Below are 24,465 nucleotides of genomic sequence, written 5' to 3' on the forward strand. Positions count from 1 at the left end.
TAGAAGTTGGATAGTGGCCTCATTTGTACTCCTTTTGTTCCTACTAGAGAACAACTAGCAGACGTGCTTACCAAAGGATTGCCTAGTATCGTGTTTTAGAGAACACCAGCTTGAGAGGGCCCCGGGGGGGGGGGGGGGGGGAGTGTGGTGGTGGGAAAGTACGATTCTTTCCTTTCCTTGTATAAGGAAACCGCGTACAGGCTGTTAATAGCTAGGGATTTTTTAGTTATTGTTATCACTGATTTCTAGGGATCAGCTTTTGATATGTATTGATATGTATCTCTAGGATTAGTTAGTTTCCTAGAATAGCATTATTTTGGTGTACATGTACCAGTGTATTCCCAATTCTTTAATCAATTGATTTGATTACCAATTTCAATAATTTTGTCAGGGAATTGATAGCCAAGAACCTTAGAAGGCATGCGATTGATAAGGTATGTAGTTGTTAAGGTTGTATTAGCCCAATAACTTTTAGGCACTCCCATCCCAATTAGAAGAGAACGGGTCACCTCCCTAATATGACAATGTTTTCTTTCAGCTACGCCATTCTGTTGTGGTGTTTCGACACAAAAGGCTTGATGGACAATCCCGTTATCAACAAAAAAGGAGGCAAGACCACCATACATAAACTCTCCTCCATTATTAGATTGAAGGATTTCGAGGGGACAACCAAATTGAGTACATACCATCCTATGAAAGGTTTTCAAAATGGAATGAACTTCATCTTTGGTTTTCATCAGATAAAGCCAAGTATATCGACTAAAGTCATCAACAAACACAACAAAGTAATGAAGTAGTAGATTCAGAACCCCACACATCAGAATGAACAAGCTGCAAAGAAGCTGTATTTTTATTAATACTAGTAGGATAAGAAGCACGACATTGTTTGGCAAGAACGCATGTTTCACAATTTAACTCAAAAGATTCAATAGAAGCAAACTGGGGAAGCACATGCTTAAAAACAGGAAGAGGTAAATGACCTAGTCTATTATGCCATTGCATTAACAGATCATTATTGACATTACTATTCGTAACATTAGATTGATTTGCAACATAATAAAAAGTTGGCCTCGCGTTTAGCAAATACAAGCCATTGATCTCACGTCTACTTCCAATCGTCATCTCCGTGTCCAAGTCCTGAAACACATAGTGAGATGGAAAAAAAAGTTTATGCTACAATTCAAGCCTTTTGTAATGTGACTGACAAAAAGGAGGTTATTGGTAAATTTTGGGACATAAAGGACGGAGGATAAGGGAAGATTAGGAGGGGCAGAATCAGTGCCCTTCCCCACAATGGAGGTGAAGGTGCCATCAGCCACTCTAACCTTATCCTTACCGTAACATAAAATGTACGAAGAAAAATCAGATGACATACCAGTCATGTGATCAGTGGCTTCTGAATCAATGATCCAGGGTGGTCCACCAGATAATGTGAAAACCTGATGTGCCGAATGAGAGGTACCTGTCTGAGCGAAGTTAGAGGTGGAAACGAAAGAATGTTGTGCTAGTAGATGTTGGAGAGCATCAAGTTCAACCCCAGACAAAGAACTCAGTGCCCTAAGGAGGCATGACCAGTAGAAGCAGTCTCACGCTTTGCAGTATGTGCCGTAGATAACCCCCTAAATGGACCAGGGCTTAGCCTAGCATTCGCATTAGCAGGAGCTAGAGTAGGGTGACTCTGTAAATTCCAGCATGTTTCCCTAGTGTGGCGCGTACGACCACAGTGATCATACCTCAACTTGATTTTATCATCCTGTTTCCCTCCTTTTGGAGGATTGGGCTTGTTCCATTGTTGTGTGGCAAGAGCAAACCTCTCAGACAATGGTACTTCTAGCTCAGGCTTAGTGTATACAGGTGCTGGCATAGCCTTCATTCTACTCTTCTCGGCCTAGATATATGAAAACAGATCTCTAACAGAAGTAGGGGCTGGATACCTACCTAACACTTGTAGCCTGACATGCTCGTATCTCGGATACAGGCCACACAAGAACTCATAGATTCGATTTAACATCAGCTGCACACACCGGTATATAGTCTTAGTAGTGATCTAACTCTTCCTATTTACCACGTAAAGTGTGGTAATATGTAGCAAGAGTTTGGTCTTCCTGCCTGAATCTGGAAATCTGTTGTTGGAGTTCATATAGTTTTGCAAAATTACCATCCGAGGAATACGTCGCTTCCACAACCGTCCATAGCTCTTAAATGTTTTCACAAACAAAAACCCTTTGCTGATATGTGGTTGCATTGACTGCAACAACCACGTCATAACTAGTGCATTATTTGCACTCCACTCTTTGAATTTAGGATCGCTATTGGAGGGATACGTGACAATCCCTTCGATATGATCAATCATCCTACGACCAGTGATATGCATACGAGCAGATTGAGCCCACAGTCGTAATACGAAGGCCTGAATGACAATCACTACTAACTCCCAATATTGGAGTTAAACTAGGAGAAGTACCAGCTTCTTTTGAAGTCACCTTTGAGCCAGACATTTTGTCAAACAGTTTCTGGGTATACAATCCTCAAAAACAAAAATAACAACAAAATATGTAGAAAACTACCTCTCTAACACACAAACTTCAACTAAAAAGATTACCGTCTTTTGAGATGCATAAAAAAGCAACCACAGTCACCACACAAACCCTAGAAAGTAACAAAGTAGACTATACCAGAATCGCAAACGACAAAGAAAAAGCCGTTGTTGCAGAACCCCGCAAACACAAAAAATCACCGAACGAGACTGCAATAGATAAAAGAACATGTCCAAAAAAAAAAAAATTCCCGGGGAACCCCGAGAAGGGCCGCACTGCTCGTGCAACCTCCAGCCAACTCACCACGGAGTTGGATCTGCGGTACGTGTGGATGTGATTAACACTACTTCCTTGCAAACAAATCCCATCTTGGAATCTCTTCAAAACCCTTCACACCCCCTAGGGTTTACACAAACTTGCCCTAGGGTTTCAACTACAAACCTAGAGCTTTACAAACTATGCTCTGATGCTATGTTGAGTTTAAGATATAATCAAATCAAAGAGTAAGTGATAAAGAAGAAGAAAAAGAGAAGAAAGTGGATGAGAGATAAAGAGAGAGAGATGGGGAAAGAGAGAAAGAATGAAAGAATACTTTCATCCTTCGACCACATTCTATTTATAATGACAAGTTTCTGAAATTACACATAAGCCCCAACATTATATAAGTAATAACAAATAAGCTCCTGACAACAGAAATTACAAGGCTTTATATAGAATTTCTTCCTCCCTAATCCTAGCCTTATATTAGCTAACTACCAAAGAAAGCTGCTAAAAATGACTCGAAATAAAGTTGATGAAACTAAGAAAACTACTCAAAATAAGGAAACTTTCAAAATATGGAAAGTTTATGAAAAACACAAATTCTCTTGCAAAAGTTTGAAATTCTGCCTACATCAGTCTCCTCGTGTTGGAAAATACTCGCCCTCGAGTTTGGAGCAATTTTCCACAATCAATCAAAAATCCAAGCATGGCTTTCCATCCATTCTTTCTTCTTTTCCGAACTCGAATCAAATACGTTAATCTTCTTATACTAACAAAGAATACAGATGTAGAACAAACATAAATTTTGTTAAATGTCCTTTAAAATTGGGTAGGTTCGCAAAACTTGGTATCTTGAACTAGAAGTTTAATCAACTTTAATTTTTCATCCAACAACCGCTAAGTAGTTGTATTGCGCTCCAAGAATTCATCCCAAACTATATCATAAAAGTAAAATCCATTGTTTTTCATCTGGCATGGATCCAAAATCTTCATTATCAACCACGCATACTTCATCTTGAGATCCTTCTTTTGTAGCTTTCTAGAGCTTTACAAACCATGTTCTGATACCATGTTGACTTTAAGCGAAAATCAAATCAAGAGTAAAATTATAAGAAGTAGAAGAATAGAAGAAAGAGGATGAGAGAAAAAGAGAGAGAGAGATGGGGAAAGAGAGAAAGAATGAAAGAATACTTTCATCCTTCCACCACATTCTATTTATAATAACAAGTTTCAGAAGTTACACATAAGCCCCAACAAGTAATAACAAATAAGCTCCTGACAACAGAAATTACAAGGCTTTATATAGAATTTCTTCCTTCCCAATCCTAGCCTTATATTAGCTAACGACCGAATGTAAAATAAAACCAAAACAGGAAAACTGCTGAAAATTACTCAAAAAGGAAAGTTGATGAAAATAAGAAAACTACTCAAAATAAGGGAACTTTCAAAATATGGAAGGTTTCTGAAAAACACAAATTCCCTTGCAGAAACTGAAATTCTGCCTACCTCTCTGCCACTTAAAATGTATTGTATAGGATTCATACAAGCTCATAACTCCATGTGGCTTGGGGGCATTTGAGCAGACCAAGGCGGGGCTAAACAGTCAACATCATTACCAGAAAGAATGACCATCGAGCTCTTTGTTACGACAATGAGAGACAGAAGACTTTGACAACTCTGATGAGGAAAACAAGCATTTCGTCCTTAGATCGGCCACCAGGCTTTCTGTTGAAAAAGAGATATTCGGTTTTAATAAGACCAGATTTTAGGGGATATGATAGGCGTGTAAATATAGATAGTCAATGACTAAGATTAGGAAATTCTGTTAGTGTACAGCCTGTAGTTTCTTGTTATAGCCTGTAGTTTCCTTTTTTTAGCTCTTTGTATTTCCTATTTAACTAAAGCATTGTAAACCATTCTTTGTACGGCAATATGCAGATTCTTTTCAGTCTTGAAATTGCATATTTGGTATCAAAGTATCTTATAGATTCTTCTGGAAAAAAAACCCCTAGCCATCTCTGTTTTTTTTCTCTTCCAAACAACCCTAATCACCATGTCTGATGACGTACCTGAGTCCAAGACCAAGACCTCTGAGTCCTAAGTCCAAAACTCTCAGACACACTCGGTCCAGATTACCACAATTCGGCTGAACAGTGAAAACTTCATTCGTTGGTCCCAGTCCGTGCGGATGTACATCCGAGGCAGAGGCAAAATCGGCTACCTGACGGGAGAAAAGAAGGAACCGAAACCTGAAGATCCATCCTACTCGACCTGGGATGCAGAGAATTCGATGGTGATGACCTAGTTGGTGAATTCTATGGAGGAGGACATCAGTTCTAATTATATGTGTTACCACACAGCAAAAGAACTCTAGGACAATGTCAACCAGATGTATTCAGACCTGGGAAATCAGTCTCAAGTCTATGAACTAATGCTGAAACTCGGAGAGATCTGTCAAGGAGATAACAGTGTTACAAAATATTTCAACTATCTAAAACGTTTGTGGCAGGACCTTGATTTGTTCAGCGATTATGAGTGGAAATCACCTGAATATTGCAACCATTACAAAAAGAAGGTGGAAGACAACCACATCTTCAAGTTTCTCATTGGACTCAATGTCGAGCTTGATGAAGTGAGAGGCAGAATAATTGGACGACAGCCCCTTCCTTTAATCGGTGAAGTCTTCTCCGAGGTACGAAGAGAGGAAAGTCGCAGGCTGGTCATGCTTGGAAAAAAATGGTGCTGTTGAGACCTCTGCCCTGGTCGCATCTGAAGCGAATATTGGCAGGAAACATTATGAAAAACCCTATCTTTGGTGTGACCACTGCAACAAGCCTCGCCATACCCGTGAAACCTGTTGGAAAATTCATGGTAAACCAGCGAATTGGAAGAGTAAGCAGGAAGGCAGATTCAACCAGGAAAGCAGATTCAACCGAGCCCCATCAGCTCATGAAGCTGAGGCACTTCCCTTCAGCAAAGAACAGATGGATCATCTTCTAAAATTGCTGAAATTCAATTCCTCATCTGGTACTCCTAATGCTTCTCTTGCTCAAACAGGTAACAACCCGAAGGCCTTATCTTGTCATTCAAATTCCAGTGTTACCCCATGGATCATTGATTCAGGGGCTTCTGAACATATGACAAGTTTTTCTCATTTATTTCAAACTTATTCACCCTATTCTGGCTCTAAAAAAATCAGAATAGCCGATGGTTCTTATTCTCCTATTGCAAGCAAAGGTTTGGTAAAACTTTCAAAAATTATTGATCTTAAGTTTGTCCTTTATGTCCCTAAGCTTGCTTGTAACCTTTTATCGATTAGTAAATTGTCCAAAGACTCTAATTGTCGTGTTATCTTTTTTGAATCCTATTGTGAATTTCAGGACCAGAGCTTGGGGAAGACGATTGGCAGTGCTAAGATGATAGATGGTCTCTACTATTTTGAAGATGATATTTCAAGTAATAAAAAGGCTCAAGGTTTGAGTAGTTTTTGTTTTATCTCTGTTAGAGAACAAATAATGCTATGGCATTTTAGACTAGGGCATCCTAGTTTCCCTTATCTTAAAAATTTATTTCCTACTTTGTTTAAAGGATTAGATTGTTCATCTTTTTATTGTGAGAATTGTTTTTTTTATCAAAGAGTCATCGTACTACGTATTCTCCCAAACCTTACCAGACATCAAAACCATTTATTTAATCCATAGTGATATTTGGGGCCCTTCTAGGATCACAACTCTTTCTAGAAAAAAATGGGTTGTGACTTTTATTGATGATCGTATACGTTTGTGTTGGGTGTATTTAATGAATGAAAAATCTGAGATTGAAAAATTATTCAAAGATTTTTATATGATGATTGAAAATCAATTTCAAACAAAAAGTGGCATTCTTCATACTGATAACAGCACCGAATACTTTCATGAAGTTTTAGGAAGTTTTTTAACAGACAAAAGGAATTTTTCACCAATCCACTTGTGTTGACACGCCCCAACAAAACGGAATTGCTGAAAGAAAGAATAAACATTTACTTGAAGTTTCTCGTGCCATCATGTTTTCAATGAATGTTCCTAAGTATTTGTGGGGTGAAGACAGCAACATATTTGATTAACAGGATGCCTACTCGTGTTCTTAACTATTTTACGCCCCTTGAAAGCCTTAAAAAATCTTTTCCTGAAACTCGGATTTATTCCAACCTGCCTTTGAAAGTATTTAGGTGCATTGTCTTTGTCCATTTACCTAGTAGACTTCGGTCTAAATTGGATCCTCGGGCTGAAAAATGTGTATTTGTTGGGTATGCTCCGAATAAAAAGGGGTACAAATGCTTCAATCCGAAAATAAAAAAAATGTTTGTCAGTATGGATGTCTTTTTTCTAGAAAATCATCCTTATTTTTAGAAAACTTTTCTTCAGGGGGAGAAAGAGAGTGAAGAAAATTTTTAGGAGATTTCTACTAATATTCCCTTACCTAAAACTATTGTCTCACACTCTATTACTCCGAACACTGATATTTTTAAACAGGGAAATGATGTTCTAGAATCAGGAAACCCAGGGCCTCCTAGTCCTAATCTGCCGAGCCTTACTGTATCTCCAACAGGGGGAGAAATCCTACCAACGGTTCCAAAAAAACCGAGTCCTGAGCTTCTGGTTTATAATAGGAAAAAGACTCATCAAAAGAGTAAAGAGCCTACTATTGTACTTGAGCAAGGCCAATCAGAGGTCCCGAGCAATGACTCCCTAAATACTCAAGGTACTCTAAATCCTAACTTGTCTGCAGTTGTCCCTACTATTTCTGATCGTACAGAGTCACCTAGCCAAGTTCCTTTAGACCTTGATATCCCTATAGCTGTTAGGAAAGGAATCCGAACCTATACCCAGCATCCCATTGCCAAATACTTGTCTTATGATAAACTTTCCCATAAACATAGGGTCTTTACTTCAAATATTTCTCACTTGTTTGTTCCAAGAAACATTCAGGAAGCACTAGATGATTCGAATTGGAAATCAGCAGTGTTAGAGGAAATGAATGCTCTTAAAAGGAGTGGAACGTGGGAGATAGTTGACTTGCCCAAAGGAAATAAAACTGTTGGGTGTAAATGGGTTTTCACTATTAAGTGTAAAGTTGATGGTAGTGTGGAAAGGTACAAGGCAAGACTTGTGGCGAAAGGTTTTACGCAAACGTACGGCATTGATTACCAAGAGACGTTTGCTCCTGTAGCAAAAATAAATTCTATCCAAGTCTTATTGTCGTTGGCAGTCAATTCTAACTGGCCATTACATCAGTTGGACATAAAAAATGCCTTTTTAAATGGAGACTTGGAAGAAGAAGTGTTTATAAGCTTGCCACTTGGGTTCAAAGGAAAACACCGTCAAAGCAAAGTCTATAAACTCAAAAAATCCCGGTACGGTTTGAAACAGTCTCCAAGAGCGTGGTTTGAACGCTTTGGAAAGGCTGTGAAGAGTCATGGGAATCATCAGAGTCAAGCAGACCATACCATGCTCTACAAACACGGTGCGGAAGGGAAAATTGCCGTTTTGTGTATGTGGATGATATAATTTTGACAGGTGATGACATTGAAGAGTTGACCAGACTGAAGAAGAAACTCGCTAAAGATTTTGAAGTCAATGATCTAGGAGCATTAAAATACTTCCTTGGAATGGAATTTGCTAGGTCAAGAGAAGGAATTTTCGTGAATCAACGAAAATATGTACTTGATTTGCTTAATGAGACAGGACTACTCGAGTGTAAAGCTGTTGACACTTTAATTGAAGTCAACCTGAAGTTAGAAGCTGCCGAACCTGAGAATATGGTTTATCGTGAAAGATATCAGAGATTGGTGGGAAGACTAATTTACTTATCTCACACACGCCCAGATATAGCATTTGCAGTTAGTATGGTGAGTCAGTTCATGCACTCTCCTGGACAAGAACACTTTGAAGCAGTGTACAGGATTCTGAGGTACTTAAAGGGCTCACCAGGTAAAGGACTTATGTTCAAGAAACAAGGTCATTTGCAAGTGGAGGTGTACACAGATGCTGATTAGGCAGGCAGTATAGTTGATAGACGATCTACCTCAGGATATTGCACCTTCGTTGGAGGAAACTTAGTCACGTGGCGAAGCAAGAAACAAAATGTAGTAGCGAGGAGTAGTGCAGAAGCCGAGTTCAGAGCACTCGCCCATGGGATTTGTGAAGCTATGTGGTTAAAAAGACTCCTTGAAGATTTGAAGGTTACTGTTTCTCCTCCAATGAGAGTCTACTGTGTGACAACGAGGCTGCCATTTCAATTGCTCATAATCCAGTCCTCCACAATAGAACCAAACATGTGGAAGTTGACAAACACTTTATCAAGGAAAAGCTTGACTGTGGTATGATTTGCATTCCTTATGTCTCTACTACTGAACAAGCTGCAGACATCCTTACCAAAGGGCTACACAAGAGATAGTTTGAAGTTTTAAGAAGCAAGCTAGCTATGGAAGACATCTACAAGCCAACTTGAGGGGGAGTGTTGAAAAAGAGATATTCGGTTTTAATAAGACCAGATTTTAGGGAATATGATAGGCGAGTAAATATAGATAGTCAATGACTAAGATTAGGAAATTCTGTTAGTGTACAGCCTGCAGTTACAGCCTGTAGTCACAGCCTGTAGTTTCCTGTTACAGCCTCTAGTTTCCTTTTTTTAGCTCCTTATATTTCCTATTTAACTAAAGCATTGTAAACCATTCTTTGTACGGCAATATACAGATTCTTTTCAATCTTGAAATCACCTATTCTTTCCTCTAGGCAACTATTTCTTCTCATTCATGTCAAGAGAGTTCGACTAGATCGGCTTTGAATTCTTCATCTAAAGGCCTAAAAGCTTACTGATGAAGCTCGACCAACCATTGAGAATTGTGGGCGTTACTTTTTTGAAAGTGTTTTGGAGCAAAAACATGAACTTTTGTTGTTTGCTTTTGATGTCAAGAAAACACTTTTGGCGATCTACAAATGTTGCACAAAATCTAAAAAGAAAAAGAAAAAAAAGAACAGAATAAAAATTAATTATAATAAAAAGAATTATTGTGCAATACAATCAACCACCAAGTAGATTTTCACTAGACATGAAAATCTGCATAAGCACCAAGCATGCAATAAAAGGATTGAGTGGTTGCAAAGGAATGTTTTTTTTAGGGGAACCGGAATTTAGTTCAAATACCACTTGGTGAATTGGAATATATGTTACTAAATGAGATGAGACCATTCGAGGGTGTCTCCTTCCTGGGGGCGGCAAGAGTCCCTCTCTTGCCCACTGCCAGTGATACTAAGAGAGTTTCGTCGGGGAGAGGGCTTACTTTCAGTGTGGATGGTTGGAGCATTGGATGGAGATGTTAAGTGCTACCTTCTTGTTTGGTTGTGTGCTTTGACAGAGCCTTAGGTTGTGTAGACAAGATTCCAGCGTGGGCATCCAAGGTTTGGAAGGTGACATATGGGGTAGAGGTTACTCCATTACCGGATTCACTACTACCGTTTGAGTTCCCGTCACAGAAAGAAGTAGAGAGAGTACTAAATGAGGGAAGAAGGGAATGGGGTGAGGCGTCGGTGTTGATGGATTTATGGTCTTTCCAGATGGAATGCTCTGGGCTTCTGAAGATGAAGGAAAGGTGCATACTGGTTATGTTCTCCCTCTGCACTTGTGGTGCAACTCATTGTTGTGGCAATAAGGGAGGAGTGTTGGGGATTCAAGGGTGTGGGCAAAGCTAATAATCGTGGTGAAACATGGAGGGCACATTCCGGAATACGTGATAGTGGAAGATGACTGGATGAGCTACTGATTGGCTTTAATGGAGGAAATTACACCGTAGTTATTCTCAACTATGGATTCAATGATCCGAAGGGATGGGATTGCCTTAATATATGAGGAAGAATATTGGAAAAGGAAAGAAGAATTGAAAGAATGAAAGTTAGAGGGAAGGGACTGGCTCTAGAGTTACATGACCGTTGGAAAATGGGTGGTAGATGACGACAGAAGGAGCACGTGCCTGGGGTGTGTGATAAAGGATAGGTGAAAATGGAGATATGTGGTGTTGCATACTCCAATGAAATAGTCAAATGGGGGACAATTGGGGGTTTAGGTGTCATCCAGGGAGTGGAGGGTGGGTATGGCAGGTCAAGTGACCCTACTTGAGATATTTCAAATTTTGGTAGAATGGGCAATATAAGGTTCTGGTGAATGATGGGCCTTTGGCTATGGGCCCGCAGCAAGTAAAGAGGGTAGGCTTGGAGTAGTGTTGTCTAAAGCTAAACGGGCCAAGTCTTTTAGGCCCAAAAGCATATAATGAACCAGAAAGGGAGGGGACTAAATACAATCAAGCGATGGTGGGCCATGGGTGTATTGGGCCAACTGTTACTAGAAAGAAAAAAGTGACCCATCCTCAAGCAGGCCAGAATCAATAGAAGGACAAAGGGTTGGTGGCTTCGTTTAGAAGAAGGAAGGTCTAGTATAGGGCGAGAGCATGTAATATCTTGAGTTTCATTAAGTTCTTTATTGGTTCTTATGAGTTTTATGGTGCCTATTTTCACACGGGGGTTTTAACTATTAAATAGTTAATATGGTGAAGGATGAAATTTCAAAGAATTGAGGAATTCAATAAATTTGAAAAATATGTTAGAATGTGTAGAAAGAATAAAATATGTAAGTTAAGGGACTTGGATTGAATATGAAATATATTTTAGTGGTGGTTAGATTGAAAATAAAGAAAATAGGTGGGTTGGAAAATATAATAGATAAATGAAGAAAATGTGGATAATTTTTATAGTGACAAGTGTCAATAGTCTGAAAACAAAAATGTGTCAAACAAATAAAAGAAATACACGACACATGTTGTTTGAGCGGATATTGGAAACAAAATGCTATGTGTATAGCTTCACCTAGAAGCCTTTTTTTTTTTTTTTTTTGATAAGTAGCTTCACCTAGAAGCCTTGGCCTAGCATATTAGTAAATATATAGAATGTAATACATATGATTTTGTGTTGCACACCTCATTATATAGGTGTCAACACAACAACCATTATGAACATGGAATCAATAATCCAAGATGACTCAGTACGACCAAAAGTGTTCAAGGCTAATCCAAAGCTACCTGTATTGGCTAAGTTACAGGAAGCCTCCTTTGAGGATAGCTTCTGAGCATACTCTTTCATCATTTGATCTACCTGGGCTTGAGAATATTGTGGCTGGGCTGCAAAAGAAGATTGTGCATCAGACTGCGCCTCAAAGGTTGTATGGGGTGCTCTAGAATTTGAGTTATCTCCCTTGTTTCCACCTTTCTTACGGAACCAGCCTGGATAACCTTTCAGCTTAAAACAAGTCTCTTGAGTATGTCCAGCCTTATTACAGTGTGTACAGAACAAACACACTTTGTTTTCTGGTTTCCTCGAGTGAGAGGTAACCAGTGCAGTTGGAGACTGCACAGTAGTCAAGTTGAACTCTCATGTGAGACACCTGTAAGCATGGTGGCCTGGCGGAGCTCCTCATGTCGAACATAGGCATATGCACCGCGAAGATTGGGAAGAGGATCATACCCTAAAACCTATACTTTGATCTGATCAAACCCTGGGTCGAGGCCGGCTAGGAAATCGTAGACCCTTTCATTCTCAATTCTCTTCTTTGGCTTTGTTGTATCCCCAACACACTCCATATCACTCCAGCTCCTGCCAAATGGCCTGCAAAGCAGAAAAATAGCTATCCAATGTCTTCCCCTGCTATTGAATCTCTTTTGCCCTGCGCCTCAGTTCATAAATCTGAGAAGCATCACTACCATCAAAATAGGTTTGAGCCACAACTTCCCAAATAGCATGAGCTAAGAAGCCATGACATCAACATGGCATTCTCTTCCAACCAAGTAGAGAAGGAAGGTTCAGTATCCGCACGTTGTTTCTTCTCTCCTGTCAAGTACCCCAACTTTCCTATTCCTGTGATGTACAACTTCACAAATTGGGACCAGGCAGAATAATTCGTCCCATCGAGTTTGTAAGAAGTCACCTGCACACTCATGTTATCAAGTTGATTTGTCACAGTCGAAGGAATGGGCGGTGATGTACTAGAATCAGAAGATTTAGAGGTAACAACAGACATGGTGTTTAGAATTGAGGCTTTAGGGTATTGTCCAAGACAATTGCACACCAAGAGACCAAGAATGGGAAAAACAAGGAGAATAGGTCAGCGGTAATCGCTCAGACCCGTGAAAATTTTCTCTCTTTCTCACACTTTCTCTGATACCATGTAGAAATATTAACATCTTGTACAAGTATATATAGGAATGAGGGAAAGCTATACATGGAAAAGAATAAAAAAATCTTCCTACAATCTGTTCCTAATTTGAAGCAATCAATCTATCATAATTTACTTCAATCAATCTGTCCTACAAACTTATTCTAATTGAAAGAGTCAGATATCAAACTAATCCCTAAAATCAAGGGCAAAAATATATCTTCCAACACTTCATGCAACCTTATGATCTCCGGGATATATATTGACAGACAAATGCAATCAACCACAAGGAATAAAATGAACACTAGAGAAAAAAAAAATTCTGAGATATTTATTCATTACATGTACCCATACATATGATTTTCTTAACAATACTACCTTAATTCAAGATAGAGATATATTTTATGTGTGTGCATACATTTACTCATTCAAGGGTTGCCTAGTGAATACTCTCCTACTCTTCAGGATCACCTTCGTGCATTTTAGATTTGGACACCTCTTTCTCCTTAGTTCCTTGAATCATAAGAACCTGTGCCGGTGTTGGCGGTGGCGCGTTCAGTCCACAAAATGGTGGCCAATCCCGCACACTGGATACCCTCATTGGTTTATACTTGAGGTTTCTGCCACTTTTAAAGGGTTCTCTTTTGTCTCTTCTCATCTCATAATTTTCTGGACTAATTAACTAACTTGGATTTCAGTTAGATGCTATTCTTTCTTTTATTTTCATAAATAGGATGATTTATAGAAGATTTACCTATAAAGTACAAGAGATAGGTGGGCTACCCTCACCACACAGTCGAAAAAGGCAAAAGAATAAAGACTAAAGAGATCATCCACTTCTAGTACAATTCAAAGAAAATGCCCTCATTCAATAGTAGCCTCTCTAGATAAGCCAGCAGCATCCAAAACTTCAAAACAAATGCCTTCGTTTAAAATTGGTAGAGAACCAAGAAGCCAACAACTCCAGATTCTGAAAACTGCTTATACCAGGCCATTTCCATCCAAGAAGCTGAGCAAACCATTCCCAAGTAGCAGCTGCAAACCCACAGCCCAGAAAAAGATGATCTCTATCGTCTCCATCTCTCAAACAGTTCAAACACACTGCAGGAAGCACAACCTTTCATCTGCAAACTAGAAAAGGAAGGAAGCTTGTTTTTCAAAGCCAAAATAGAAGTAACTAAAATTTATCCGGAAGGGTTGGGATGAATTTTCATAACATATTTGATTCAGGGTGAAGTCTGGGAGGTACATTTGTTTTTGGGTGGATGTTTGGTGTAGGGATAGACCACTTGCATGTGCTTTCCCAAGACTTCCGCATTGCCACTGATAAACAAATCTTAGTTGCCAACTGTTATCGGCTTGAGAGTAGAAGGATGACTTGGGATGCGCCTTTCTAGAGACATTCAGGAATGGGAGCTGGAGGACATTATCAATCTTTTGGGGTTACTAACATCAGAATATGGTCCGGGAGGGACGAGATGAGTGGTCTTGGATGGCTTCCAGTCATGTGAGATTTGAGGTGCGATCCTTTTATCGAAGGCTGTCAAATACTAGGGGGATCTTTTTGCCCGTGGAAGGTAATTTGGCACACTAAAACTCCTCCAAGGGTAGCCTTTTTCGGATGGATGGTAACTATGATGAGGATCCTAACGATTGATAACTTTAGGTGGAGGCATCAGATTATTGTCAATCAGTGTTACGTGTGCAAAAGGGATGAGGAGTCGGTCAACCATCTCCTTGCTTTTGTCTCTTTTTGGTGTTCATTGGGTAATGCTGCTTTCCACAAAGAACATGCTTGAGGCTTGGCGAGGGTACATAGTGGGAATCAAGCTCAAGATGCATGGCAGGATGTGCCCCTGTGTTTGTGGTGGGAAAGAAATAGGAGATCTTTTGATGGTGAGGAGGCTCCTATTTAGGTGCTTAAGTTCTCTATTTTTAGCTCTTTATTTTTTTGGGTCCATGGGAAAAATTGTACATTTGTGGAGGAATTTATTGAATTTGTGGATAGTTTGAGAGTTTGGTTGGTAGTTTTGGGTCTTGTGCAGTTGTTTATGGGACGTGCTCCTCTTTTTAGTGCTCGTTAATGAATATTACCTATAAAAAAAACATGCATTCACCAAGCCTTTTTTTTTTTTTTTTGGAATTCTTTCTGCTGAAGTCATTCCTGTTAAGAACTTTTGATATTAGAAAGCTCCCCTGTACCCTACCAGATTAATTTGGTAGATTGACCTTGTAAACCAACTAGCTTGCAAGGTAGTTGGGGGTCAACTAGTTTTGTTATTATGAATCAATGTGTCTATATATAGCTAGTAACCCATGCTCATGGTAAAATCACATGTTTGGTTCCAAGCCTGCTAACGAGTTTGAATACCATCTTCATTCCCTTCCCTGTCTCATTTGTGCTTACCTCTACTGTGATGTTGTGGCCCGCATTTTATTTTGGCCCGGGTTGCAACGACCTGAAAAATGCGCTTTGTGTGGCCCAAAACCGTTTGACCCTTTCTTTGCTTGCGAGTGCTGGACCCTGTTTAGAACTCTCTTATAGCCCGGTATGTAAGGGCATTTAGGGTTTAGAGTGGGATAATGAGAGAACACAAAATCTCAAGAAAGAGAGTGAGAGCGAGAGCTAGGGTTTGGGGGCCGAAACTTGTAATCTCTGAATATTTTTTAGTGTCGTAGGTCATCGGGTATCTTCTGCCACTCCTGAATGTCAGATGTAGGGTCGAAGTTTTCTTCATGATGCATTTGTGTGTAAGCTTGTGTGAGGTGAATTTCCCGAGCCTTCAATGAGGAGAGGTGAATAACCTACAAACCTTACTTGAATTACCTTAAACTAAAAGGAATGATGCAATATTTCACATGTAGATTACATTGCAAATTGTATATTTTTAACTCAATCTCATTATATTTCATCTTCCTATTTAAATTGATTGCTTTTTCCTACATCTTTTCTTTTGTTCATTTTTGGTTGTTGATCTTCTTTCTACTAAATTCGAATCTCAACCTTGGACAGTTTTTTGGGCTGGTTCCCAAGGCATCTTTACCTGAGTTGGAGGCGGCTGGCCAGCATTACTGTGAAGATGATTGGTATAAATTGAAAAACCAACATCCTGGCATTGATGATCTGGATTTATTGAGATATTGTTTCTCCTCTGCATACATTGTGGCATTGTTGCATGAGAATCTTGGTATCACCATGGTTGATAAGAGGTATGGTTGCTTTCTTTGCATCCAAGTACCGTACTCATCCTTTTTGTCTCTGATATGTGTTTAAACTTACTTTTCTCGGAAAGCCAGAATGGGTTGTTAACCTCTCTCATGAATGTGTCACAATGTTCTTACAGAATATTATGATGAATTAGCAAATTTTATCCTCAAAACAGTAAAGGGGAAAAAAAAAAAAAGTTAGCTACTTGCCATTTTATGCACTTTTTAACACTCTTTGAGAAGGTAGCCCTGACAAATGGAGTCTCAATATACTACATACATATTTGTATATATATTTAAGGCCTCTCTCTTTGTGCCTTGGCGTCCCTTAATAGCCTTTCTGCCCTGGAATGCTTTAGACGATAACCTTCTGGGGGAGAAGGATGGATTGTTAGTGTGAACGATTTCGAAATATAATTGGGGGACATGGATGGTTAGGTTCCATTTGTATACTTGGTGGAATCTGGCATATCTTAACCAAACCCTTCGCATGGGATTGACACGCACTTCAGCTGGGAGACGCTTACTTATCAGTTTTGGCGCTTCAGCTGTTTTTGGTTTCATTGGTTGTTGCTTTGTCTGGTTCAATAATACTGCTTATCCTAGTGAGTTTTTCGAACCCACTGGACCAGAAGCTTCTCAAGCTCAAGCATTGACTTTTCCAGTTGGAGACCAATGACTTGGGTCTGACGTGGGATCTGCTCAAGGACCTACTGGTTGAGGTAAATATTTACTGCGTTCCCCGACTGGATAAGTCATTTTTGATGGAGACACTATGCGTTTTTGGAATCTAGGCGCCCCCGGTTAGAACCTCTAAGGGGTCTAAATGGGTTGGACTTAAGTAGGCTGAAAAAAGATATACAACCTTGGCAACAAAGAATGCCTCGATAAGAATTTGAATGTTTGGTGCGGGCAAGATAAGTAAACAGGCTGTGGGCTCTGTTAAAAGTGAGTGCATAATGCTATCCCCTCTTTTTGCAACCTGCAGAGGAGGGGTATTACTTTTTCTTCGGTTTGTCACAACAGTGAGGACCCTGTTGACCATATGTTTTGGAGCTGTCCTTTAGCTAATTCCATTTGGTCCTCAATCAGTTTGCTTTTAAAGAGTGTGAACTGGTTTATCAACTATTATTCCTCTTCTCACATGAAGTTGAAACTGTCTAGGGTTTTCTTCACTGCTGTTCTTTGGCACAAAGGAACTTAAGATTACATGATGATCAAAGAAGAGATCCTAACAGCATTGCTGCACAGCTTGTTTGGAGGTTTTGCAGTACATGAGGTTTTAGCTGAGTTTTGATTCTGGTCTTGGGCTGAGCTTGTCTAATAGCCAGCCTTTGTTTCCTTATGTGAGAGTTTTAATCTCACAGTTTCCACTTGTACTTTGTTGTACATAATGGTTTGATCATGTGTGTTGGGAGAATATTATTATAGGAACCTTAAATTACTCCACAGAATATTGCTCTGGGAATATTGTTGGAGTGATTTTAGTCTATGATAAAATATGATTGGAGTGATTTATGGGATTGATTTTATGAATCCTCCATTAATGTATTTTCCATATTTATCGCTTTGTTCTTTCACCTATAAATAGAGGTGCTCATTGTAAACAATCTTAAGAGAGAATATAATAAAGATGATGTAGCCCTTTGGGCTTTGTGCGTGTATCCTTGTGTGATTCATTTTCTATTTCTCTCTTCAATTTTGACATGGTATTAGAGCAGGTTTATCATATCATACTCTATACTCTACTTGTCTTGGATCTACGGATCAACTCGTCTCAGATTTATGGATCAACTCGTCTCGGATCTTTGCAACTCGTTTCGGACTCTCAACAACTTCGTACTTAGTTTCAAGTTGGACACTTGAGTTAAAATCTCCGTGTACCACTACCAACTTGAGGGAGGGTGTTGGAGAATATTATTATAGGAACCTTAAATTACTCCACAGAATATTGCTCTGGGAATATTGTGGGAGTGATTTTAGTCTATGATAAAATATGATTGGAGTGATTTATGGGATTGATTTTATGAATCCTCCATTAATGTATTTTCCATATTTATCGCTTTGTTCTTTCACCTATAAATAGAGGTGCTCATTGTAAACAATACTAGAAATATAATATAGAAGGAAAAGGAGAGAATTGTGTAAAGGCTTGAATGAGATCTATAATATGTAAAGGCTTGAATGATATATATCACTCATTCATAGCTCTAGTATTTATAGATTGTTAGAACATTTACATGTAGATATATATTTATGTTGGGGTCAGATTGTAATTGTATATAGAGTTTGTGGCTATTATGCAAATAGGCCTTTCTTGTCTTTGTATATAAACCCTTTTATGTTTTGAGTTGATGTAATAAGAAGAAAGGGGTTGCGCCTCCAATTTGAGTCCTCTCCATCTGCTCTCTCTCTCCCATGTAAACTTTCACATGGTATCAAAGCTTCAATCTGAAGCTGTTTCCGTCGCAAATTGTGTAGTCGACGAAGGTGTGTGAAGCTTCGAGGGACCTTCGATCTGTGGTCGGCGGTTAACTCTCTGTTGCAGTCGGCAGTTGTTGATTGGTTGTGCAGTCTCCATTTGCGACTGATTTTGTTGCCGGCTTCTTCATTTGAAATCGAGTGTGGTTCTTTGCTGTAGCTGAGGGATTTGCAGAGGCTTCACCGTATTTGTGGTTGGGGCTTCGCCTTGTGGAAGTCTCAATTCTCCATTCTTGACCTCAGATCCTTTTGTGTTTGTTGTCGGCAACAGATTGTAGTCCTCGTTGGCGTGTGTTTGGCTACGGATGTGAAGCTATCCCAACCTTGGTTTACTAAATTCAGGTTTGCAGAGATCCGGTTCTGGTTCAACCCGGTTCTGCCAAATCATTTACTGGACTCGGCTCATTTCTGAGACCCGACCTATTTCTGAGATCCAACCCGAATCTAAGATCCGAAATCAGTCCAGTTTTCTGTCTTGCGTTCTCGGTCATTCTTCACATCAGGTTTTGAGTTCCTTTTATATATATATATATATATATATATATATATTCTTTCTTTCTCCTTTTCACTTGTTTAATTGCTGTTCAATTCTTTGTTTCCCTCTCCTCTATCGTCTCCTGGTCTGTTAGCCTTCTCGGGAGTTTGTTTTATTTATTTTTATTTGGGAACACATATTTTTTTTTTTTTTTTTTTTTTCATTAGTTAAAAAAAAAACTCTAATGTCAAAATCTTCTAGTGTTGATAGTGTCACACTATCCAGAGCCGAGTTTAATTCATTAGTTAACTCGGCACAAGCCAGAACTATTGACGGTGTTGTTACCTTCGCCCAATCAGGTAACATTGCGTGTTTTTCACATTTACAATCTTCATCTTCTCCTTGGATTCTTGACTTTGGTGCATCTACCCATCTGACGGGTAATGAATCCTTATTTTTTTATTTTCATAAGGTTACTTCTCCTACTTTTGTTACTCTCGCTGATGGTGGGACTCGTCCCATTACTGGACAGGGTACCATTCGCCTCACTTCTTCCATTTTGTTATCTACTGTGCAATTGGAACCTGAGTTTCCTTTCAATTTATTATCAATGAGCAAGCTCACTCAGGCACTCAACTGTTCTGTAACCTTTTATCCCTCATTTTGTCCTTCAGGATCTCAAAACGAAGTTGACAATTGGTGGTAGCCTTGTGAAAAATGGTTTATATTACTTGGATTGTGAGTCACCTACTAGTGGTACTTCTCTCCATTCACGGGTCTCTGCCAATGCCCAACAGCGGCAGTATCGGTTGGGTCATCCATCCTTAAGGTACTTGAAGTCTGCCATTCCTTCTATTGGGTCAGTGTCAACTTTAGAATGTGAGTTGTGTCAATTAGGCAAGCACCGTAGAGTCTCGTTTCCTCCCCGAATTGATAATCGCCGGTCTTCTTTATTTGAATTGGTACATACTGACATTTGGGGTCCTGTGCGTCATGTGAGTAATTCAGGTTTTTCATATTTTGTTACCTTTGTTGATGACTATTCAAGGATGACTTGGATGTTTTTAATGAAAGACTGATTTGAACTTTTTCCATATTTCAATTATTTCTTAAAGAAACTGAGGTCCAGTTTGGCTGTGTTATAAAAAATTTACAATCTGATAATGCTATGGAATACGTCAAAGGTGCTATTTCTACATTTTGCGACTCTTGTGGTATTTTGCACCAAACTTCTTGTTCTTATACTCCAACAAAATGGCGTAGCATAACAGAAAAATAGGCATTTGATTGAAATAGCTCGGACTTTAATGATCCATATGCATCTTCCAAAGCCATTTTGGGGTGATGCTGTTTTAACTGCTTGCTATTTAATTAATTGTATGCCATCTTCCGTTCTTAACTGAAAATGCCTTTATTCTTTTGCATTTTCGTAATCGACCGTTATTTGCATTTACTCCTCGTGTTTTTGGGTGTGTGTACTTTGCTTACATATTACGTCCTGGCACTAATAAATTGTCTCCTCGTGCCATTAAGTGTGTTTTTATTGGGTACTCTCGGACTCAAAAAGGTTATAAATGTTGGGATCCTAACACTTGTCGTGCTTTTGTGTGTATGGATGTTACCTTTTTTTAGGACACTCCTTACTTCTCTGCCGTGGTTCATCTTTAAATATTGATTTGTTTCTTCCACTACCGATTGTGTCTACTTCATTAGAGTCTGTCACACCACGACCACTACAAGTGTATAGTCGACGATCACAGGCAACCTTGCCCTAATTGTCTACTTCTATTGAGGTTCCTTCTCCTGCTAATAATCTTCCTATTGCCCTGCGTAAAGGTATTCGTTCTTGTGTTACTGCACATCCCATTTCTAATTTGTCTCATATAATCATGTTTCACCCTCTTTATCCTGTTTTTTATCCACATTATTTGCTATTGTTATTCTTAAGACTTTGCAGGATGCCCTTTCTAATTCCGATTGGCGCAAAGCAATGGTTGATGAAATGGATGCTCTTCATCGTAATGGGACATGGGATCTTGTTCCCTTACCTCTTGGTTCCAAACCAGTTGGTTGTAAGTGGGTCTGCAATGTCAAATACCTTCATGATGGGTCTATTAAGCGTTTGAAGGCTCGTCTTGTCGCAAAGGGGTACACCCAGACTTATGGTGTTGATTATGATGAGACTTTTTCCCCTGTTGCAAAGATTTCTTCTATACGGGTCCTTATTTCCATTGCTACCAATCGTAACTGGTCGTTGTTTCAATTAGATGTGAAAATTACCTTCTTACATGGCGACTTAGTTGAAGAAGTTTATTACTCAGGGGGAGTATCATCATACCGTTTGTCGCCTTACGAAGGCCCTGTATGGATTGAAGCAATCTCCAAGGGCTTGGTTTGGAAAGTTCTCTGGGGCAACATTAGCATTTGGTCTTAAAAGATGTCAGAAAAACCATTCGGTGTATCACCAGCACACTAAAGCTGGTTTGATTTTCCTTGTGGTGTATGTAGATGACATTATGATCACAGGTGATGATTCTGAAGGTATTATTAAATTGAAGTTGTTTCTACAAAATCAGTTCCACACTAAAGACTTGGGTCAACTCAGATATTTCTTGGGTATTGAAGTTACTAGATCTAAGGAAGGTATAAGTTTATCTCAAAGAAAATATGTGTTGGATTTATTAGAAGAAACAAGTATGTTGGGTGGTCGTCCAGTTAATGGTCCTATGGATCCAAACACAAAACTCTTGTCAGATGAGGGTGATCTATTTAATGATCCTAGCAGATATCAACGTCTTGTTGGGAAATTAATTTATCTCACTATCACTCGACCGGATATCTCATATGCAGTTAGTGCCGTAAGTCAGTTCATGGGATCTCCTAGGATGGCACATTGGAATGCAGTTCTTCAAATTATCCAATACCTCAAGCAAGCTCCAGGTTTTGGGTTGCTATATAAACCAAATGGACATCTTAGGGTGGAAGGTTTAACAGATGCTGACTGGGCTGGTTCTCCCTCAGATAGGAGATCTACTACAAGCTACTGCACATTTGTTAGTGAAAATCTTGTTACATGGAAAAGTAAAAAGCAAACAGTGTTAGCACGGTCTAGCGCTGAAGCAGAGTACAAGGCGATGGCCTATACCTCTAGTGAGTTATCGTGGATACAACATTTTCTTGAGGAACTTAGGTTAATAGTCAAGACTCCTATTCCATTGTTCTTTGATAACCAAGCAGCTGTTCACATTGCATCCAATCCGGTATTTCATGAAAGAACCAAGCATATTGAAGTTGATTGCCACTTCATTCGAGAGAAAATATTGAGTGGGAACATTTTTACTCCATTTGCGAAGTCTGAAGATCAATTAGTTGATATGTTTACTAAGGCTCTTGGTCATAATCGATTAAAGGCGATATGTTCCAAGCTGGGATTATATGATATATATTCTCCAGCTTGAGGGGGAGTGTTAGAACATTTACATGTAGATATATATTTATGTTGGGGTCAGATTGTAATTGTATATAGAGTTTGTGGCCATTATGCAAATAGGCTTTTCTTGTCTTTGTATATAAACCCTTTTATGTTTTGGGTTGATGTAATAAGAAGAAAGGGGTTGTGCCTCCAATTTGAGTTCTCTCCATCTACTCTCTCTCTCCCATGTAAACTTTCACATAAAATAAGAGCACATGCTCATATTACAAGAAAAGAAACTAAATCAAATCTAAATCAAATCTCTGCTAATATGGTAAGTCATTCCATAAATCATAGCTATCATATATGCTAACACCCCCCCTCAAGTTGGTGCGTGGATATCTGAAACGCCCAACTTGGACAACGCATTTTCAAACACGGTCTTGTTAGCACCCTTCTTCAGAATCTACAAGTTGCAGAGTGCAAATCTGACTAGATTAAAAATGTCGACCAACAAACCAAAATTGTCTGCTCAGACCATAAACAATTAATAATTTCTCCTCAGACCGTAAATAACCAATCACGTCTCCTCAAACCGTAAACAACAAACAATGTCTCCTCAGACCGTAAACAACCAACAATGTCTCCTCAGACCATTCCCCTTCACATGTTTAAAACTTGTAGATGGAAGAATCAACAATGTCTCCTCAGACCATTCACTTTCATACATATGTTTAAACAATATAGATGAAAGAATCAATAATGTCTCCTTATACCATAAAAAAGAAACAACTATGTCTCCTCGGACCATTTTTGAATAGGTGGTGCCAAACTCGCAACGCCCTTATTGAGGTCGAAACATCCTGTCTACCCGACACCTCCCGACTAGGTGATGTCAACTTCGACCATTCCTGAATGGGTGGTGCCGAACTCGCAATGCCCTCATTGCAGTCGGACCACCTTGGCTCTGATACTAAGTAGAAATACAATATAGAAGGAAAATGAGAGAATTGTGTAAAGGCTTGAATGAGATTTATAATATGTAAAGGCTTGAATGATATATAGCACTCATTCACAGCTCTAGTATAGCTCTAGTATTTATAGATAAAATAAGAGTACATGCTCATATTACAAGAAAATAAACTAAATCAAATCTCTGCTAATATGGTAAGTCATTCCGTAAATCATGGCTATCATATATGCTAACATATGCATAATCAAATCAATGCTAATATGGTTAGTCATTCCATAAATCGTGGCTATCATATATGCTAACAACAATCTTAAGAGAGAATATAATAAAGATGATGTAGCCCTTTGGGCTTTGTGCGTGTATCCTTGTGTGCTTCATTTTCTATTTCTCTCTTCAATTTTGACAGTGTGTAAGATAAGCCAATTTTTGTGCCAGTATGAAGGAGTGGATTGATCTAAGGCATATGTGCTAAAATTACAAGAGGAGGGCCAAAAAGAATTTGAGTTGAGGCTATGATAAGAGGGACGGACACTGGGGCCTTGAATTTGACCAACGATATGGCTTTCCTTAAAGTTGACTTGAAAAGATGGGTCCTTGCAGCCCCTACCTCACTTGGCAATTGATTGAGGCTCTATAAATCTGAGTCGAATGTTCTTTTGTTTTCAAATTCACCGACTAATCACTAATTTCATGGAATACTCAGAACTTGTTTCATATTAGATTTATTGAATAATAAATTTCTCAGTTCGTTTCACTATAAAAATTGTTTTTAGTAGTTTTTATACAATTTCCTTCACAAAAGCGGATGTCGGATACATCTTTAATAGCACCCAATCTTTATGAATAATAATAAAGGAAGATAAAAGAAGAGACCAACAGG

At 39.1% G+C, this 24,465-nt stretch overlaps 1 protein-coding gene across 4 annotated transcripts in view; it reads left to right on the plus strand.

Moving 5' to 3' along the window:
* Window positions 1–24,465, plus strand: part of LOC132283102 (probable apyrase 6) — a 65,220-nt gene that overhangs the window by 39,601 nt on the left and 1,154 nt on the right. For 2 of the 4 annotated variants that reach the window (XM_059784997.1, XM_059784994.1), the window contains exon 5: window positions 16,051–16,247. The gene's annotated coding sequence lies outside the window, so the exon portion shown is untranslated. Of the gene's footprint in view, window positions 1–6,178; window positions 6,273–16,050; window positions 16,248–24,465 lie in introns of all 4 variants that reach the window. The other 2 variants (XM_059784995.1, XM_059784996.1) reach the window with 2 other exon arrangements.

Source organism: Cornus florida, unplaced genomic scaffold (assembly GCF_030987335.1).
Source record: "Cornus florida cultivar Cherokee Brave unplaced genomic scaffold, ASM3098733v1 CherokeeBrave_3.0.0_Hap2_Chr11, whole genome shotgun sequence".
Lineage (NCBI taxonomy): Eukaryota > Viridiplantae > Streptophyta > Magnoliopsida > Cornales > Cornaceae > Cornus > Cornus florida.